The 5,519-nt window shown below is 42.4% G+C and overlaps 1 non-coding gene across 1 annotated transcript; it reads left to right on the forward strand.

Moving 5' to 3' along the window:
• Nucleotides 1-304: 304 nt before the first annotated feature.
• Nucleotides 305-409, forward strand: LOC138831243 (U6 spliceosomal RNA). The gene has a single exon (XR_011373189.1). It is a non-coding gene; the product is annotated as a U6 spliceosomal RNA (small nuclear RNA).
• Nucleotides 410-5,519: the final 5,110 nt, after the last annotated feature.

Consider the following 5,519-nt stretch of genomic DNA (forward strand, 5'->3'; position numbering starts at 1 on the left):
ATCAGTATGGGGCTGGGAAGGTGGCTCAGTGGTAGAGCGCTTGCCTTGCATGCATGAGGCCCTGGGTTCTATTCCTCAGCACCCCATAAGCAAAAAGAAAAAAGCCGGAAGTGGTGCTGTGGCTCAAGTGGTAGGGCGCTAGCCTTGAGCTGAAGAGCTGAGGGACAGCACCCAGGCCCAGAGTTCAGGCCCCACGACTGGATCCAAAAAAAAAAAAAAATCAGTATGAATTTTAAATTCAATTAAATAAAGAAAACAGTGTAAGACTCTATCAAAAAAAAAAAAAAAAAAAAACTAAAGTATTTGATTCCACAGCTATCCATATACTAAGACTGGAATGGTACACAGAAGATTACCATGACCCCTGCACAAGGATAACACATGCATTCATAAAGTATTTAATTTTAAAAAAATAAGTAAAAGCTGGATACCAGGGGCTCACGCCAGTAATCTTAGCTACTCAGGAGGCTGAGATCTGAGGACTGTGGTTCAAAGCCAGCCTGGGCAATAAAGTCTGTGAGACTCTTTTCTCCAATAAAGCATTCAGAAAAAGCCAGAAGTGGAGCTGTGACTCAAGTGGTGGAGCACTAGTCAAGCACAAAGAGGCTCAGGGACAGTGCCCATGGCCCTGAGCTCCAGACCTGGGACTGGAAAAAGAAAATACATATAACAAAAAGGACTAAGGGCCTGGCTTAGGCAGTATGATGTTCATGAAACCTTGAATTCAAACTCTGACGCTGCAAAAATAAATAACTAACTTTTTTTTTTTTTTTTTTTTTTGGTCCGGTCGTGGGGCCTGAACTCTGGGCCTGGGCGCTGTCCCTCAGCTCTTCAGCTCAAGGCTAGCGCTCTGCCACTTGAGCCACAGTGCCACTTCCGGCTTTTTTCTTTTTTTGCTTATATGGTGCTGAGGAATCGAACCCAGAGCCTCAGGCATGCAAGGCAAGCGCTCTACCTCTGAGCCATCTTCCCAGCCCCAAATAACTAACTTTTGAAAGGAGTAAAACACTTAGAAGCGATGTGCCCAGGTCTTAAGAAGCAGTTAAAGGACTACAGATGACATTCAGGAGGGGAGAGAAGAATGGCTACCAGAGCTCCCTTAAAGGAAACAGAGCAGGACAAAACTAGCAGGTGACTGTGGAAGATGATGGAGAATCAGCAGTCACCACAGACACTGAGGTCCCATCTTAAATGCCAAGAATACTCCCTTCATTATCTCTCAGGTCCATGACTCAGAAGGCCAGACTCCAGGATAATCAGCGCCCTCTCAGCATGCTTCAGCTGGACCTTCCATGCAGGCTTCTTACAGGCTGAGCAGCAGCAGACTGGTCTTCTTCAAATTATGAGCAGACTTTTGTTCCTTTGTTTGCAGGATTGAGGTTCTACTTTCCTTAGTACAAGGCCTTCATCTTCAAGCTGCCTTCACTTTCACCCCCACCTCCTCCCTATCAGGGATCTGTGACTTCCCCTCTGTTATGAGCTAGAGGAAAAAAAATCTCTGCGGCTTGTATGATTAGATTAGGCTAACCTAATAGTCCAAAACAATCCCTCTCTCTCTCTCTCTCTTTCTCTCTCTCTCTCTCTTTCTTTTCTCCCTTCTACAGTCTTTATGGGTTAGATTAAGTAATCTTGAAACCTTTAAGCCAATTGATTAATAACCATAATTACACCTGCATGCAATTTATCAATAGGCAACATCAAAGAAGGAAGAGATTTCTAAGAATAAATACCAATCCACCATGAGATGCTCTGTCCCACAAAATACTAAACCCTCCATCCAGGAAAAATGGATCAACCGTTTCTAGAAAAGCTACCGGAGAAATTTCTGCCCTGGAGAAAAATGAGGCTAAAGATTCTACTCAGCTCTAATGTTCTACAATTTCCATTTCCCAGGTTACTGCCTAGCATGTGGAGCAACATGATGATGGGTTTGAGGAAAATATGATATGTTTGATTCATGGAAAGTGAGACTCTTTCAGAAAAGAATCCAACTCTTCCGTAGAGATGTTTGACTTCCTTGGCATGTGGCTTGCAGTGAAACTTGAAATCAAAGTCATGCAGAAATCGGCATTGCCTTTCCCATCTCATAAAGTTATTTGTCCTGAAATTTTTTTTTCTTTTTCCAATGGAAGCATTTAGAGGTGCTCAATATGATACCTCTAGACCAGGTCCTGGTGATTAGGCAATGTTATGAAACACTCCCTTGCAAATGGCTGTTAGAATATCGTACCGAGTCATGGTGTGAGGGACCTTTCCCCCTTAGGTGACAGCTAAAGGGCTGAGAGTAGAAACAGATGGTGTGGCCCGTCCTGAGTCTGGGCTTTTACTGATGCTCAATGAGGGAAGAGATTATACACAGGAAGGAGTTCCGCAGAGCAAAGAAGGTAACAGGAAATCTTGAATTTTTCCCTTGGAGGGGAAAATATGTCCACCCAACGCTAAGGTACCATCAGAGTAGGAATCTAGATAGCAAATACTCACCCCAAACCCAGGCCCAGGACTACGTAAGGGGTAGCATGACATCATGATGATCACATGGACATCCAGTCCATGTGAAGTCAACTCTAGAAGGAACACCGTTTGTGGGGACTCATGAAGGTGAGTGTATTTGTGACCTGGTAAAAGGATGGCAGGATGGAGAAGGTTCTATCTCTTGCACGCCATAGAAATACCTATTTCACACAGTGCAGCTGAAACTGGAAGATGGGCATAAGTGCCAAGGAGTGTCCTCCTCCCCAAAAAAGAGAGTCACAAAGTCTCAGTGAGTCCAGGGATGAAAGAATCAAGACATCCTGTCTTCCTGAGCATAATGGGGACTTCTAGATAGTAATAAATAAGCAGTGGGAAACACTGGAAGGAAGGCAGAGGAGATAAGTCAATGAAAGGGGCAGGTTACAATAGCAGTTATGATCCATTGTGCCCTCTCAGTGAGCCACAACTTGCTCCATAGAAGTAAGGGAAGTAAGGATCATGGGTGCTTCATCTCCATTCAACCACAAAAGGCGCTCTTGAGCTCAATCCCCTCTCCCAGGTAAGTTACTTTCTTTTTTAACTTCTGCATTTTACCTTTTATTTATTTCTCTATGTATTGTTATTGTAAAGGTGATGTATAGGGGGTCATAGTTACATAAGTCAGGTTATAAGTACATTTCTCTTTGAACAGTGTCACCCCATTCCCTCACTCTCTCCCAGATTTTCCCTCCTATCCCCACCTAGAAGTTGAACAGTTCATTTTCAACACAAGATCTAGTGAATATCACTGCTGCATTGGTTACCCTTTGTCCCTCCATCTCTGTGCTGCCTCCTGTCCTCCCCAAAACAGATAAGCTTACAAACAAGACAAAAGTTTCAGAAAACAAAAACAGCAACAAAGGATAAAATGAAAAAAAAAACAACCTTGTTTCCATTTTTGTGGAGTTTGTGAAGTAAGCCAGACCCAAAGAAACATGGTTTCCTTCATTTGTCATAACTAGAATGTGTCTGTAAATCTATAAGTACACTCACTGGATGGTAAAAGACAAAAAGAAATACACTTGGACATGATAAATTATATAGGACTCTAGACATTCACATAGTGAGACCAAAGGAGGTTATTCTTAGGAGAGGATCAAAAAGGCACAATAGCCATGTGCATATGGCCACATAAAATGGTATTTCTCTAACTGTAAGTTACTTTCAGTGACACTATGTCAGGAAATTGTCCTTATCTGCCTGCATCTGAAACCAAAGTCATTCATAGCAGAGAACTCCACTGCTGGCCATTGACAATCATTAGACTCTCCTCCCCTGTAGTCACAGAGTCTACTGAAAAAGCCTAACAGTATTCCTAATGCAAAGCACATCAGGAAGAATATTGCTAGATGGACACAAAGACACAGCCAGCAAAAGCCATCACCAGTATCAGCCATTGACCCTTCAAGGGAGGGAAAAAGAAGAAAGGCCCCAGACACAAGAGAAGAGTTAACAGGTTGAAGCACCCACTCAAAAGATTATTATAATAATTTTCCAACTGAAAACTCATGGCTATAAGAAGCTCAAAGAAGCCGGGTGCCAGTGGCTCACACCTGTAATCCTAGCTACTCAGGAGGCTGAGATCTAAGGATCAGAGTTCAAAGACATCCCGGGCAGGAAAGTCCATGAGACTCTTATCCTTAATTAACCACCAGAAAACCAGAAGTGGCGCTGGGGGCCGAAGAGCTGAGAGACAGTGCCCAGAAGAAGCAGCTCAAGGAGGGTGAATACTCCAAGAACATGACTAATACTCAAAAGTATTAATCATTCTCAGGAAGGGCCTGGGAGTGTAGCTCAATCAAAACCAAAATGAGGTACCACAACCCAGGTATCAGAAGGTCTAAAATTTAATGGATGGGCAACAGCAAGTGCCAACAAGGATACAGAGTAATTGGAACTCTCAGGTATTGCTGATGGATGACACTATAGAGCTCCTTGAGACACATATGGACAATACTCCCTCCGCACCCCCCGCCCCCAGCAGATGAATCACTTGTTATAGGATGCTGCAATCTGGCCTCTAGAAATGTATTCTAGACAAATGATAGTCCATATTCCCACAAAGCCCATGAGATAATGGTTTCTTCATCATGACACAAAGCAAACTCCACCCAAGTAAATCTCAGTGATACACAGATAAAAATATTGTGGTTAGAGTGCTAGTTTTGCGCTAAAAAGCTCAGGGACAGTGCCTAGGCCCTGAATTCAAGCCCCATGACTGACAAAAAAAAAAAAAAAAAAAGAGTATCATTGTGGTAACTCCACACATTGCAAAGCAAACACGCCTATCCATACAACAGACAGATTGCTCGCTTGAGCATGGAGCAAATGTACAAAACAGGGTTGTTTTACTGCAATGTTTTCATAGACGACTGCAATGTGCTTTGGCTGTCTTATGTATGAGAATGGTGATTAAAGTCCCAAATGAATTTGATGTATGTAGACTTACTGTCCCTTGTTTCTGGTAATACTGGATTGATGAAATTGAATGCATCAGTATTCAGTACATATAAATTGATAATCATTCTACTTTTCTGGATGGATTGTTTCCTCTGTTAATCTGTAGTGTCCTTCTTTCTTCCTTCTGATGAGTTGGTTCTGATGTCCGTTTAGTCAGATGTCTGTGAGTGAAGCTACTCCTGCTTCATTCTGTATTCTCTCTGCTTGGAAGACACAGCCTCTTTCTCAGAAAGCTGTTTCCTGTATAACATGAACGTTGCAATCTTACTTTTTAATGCAATTCAGTCACTGGGTGTTTTTTCCATTTTCATGTTCAGATTATTTACATTTGGAATTATTACGAAAAGGTATAAACCACTTTCTCCCCTTCATCTTAGAGTGTTACTGGTGTCCTGGTAAATGATGCTTGATCGTTTCCCTAACTGTCAATGTTCAGAGTGGGTCTTGAACTTTTGGACTTATGACTTTCTTCTAGTATTCCTTTAGGTGTTTTCTGCAATGATGGCTTAATGGTCAAGGGTTGCTTTAGCTTACGTTTATCATAAAGG

This window comes from Dipodomys merriami, unplaced genomic scaffold, assembly GCF_024711535.1.
Source record: "Dipodomys merriami isolate MVZ:Mamm:240054 unplaced genomic scaffold, mDipMer1.0.p SCAF_19, whole genome shotgun sequence".
Lineage (NCBI taxonomy): Eukaryota > Metazoa > Chordata > Mammalia > Rodentia > Heteromyidae > Dipodomys > Dipodomys merriami.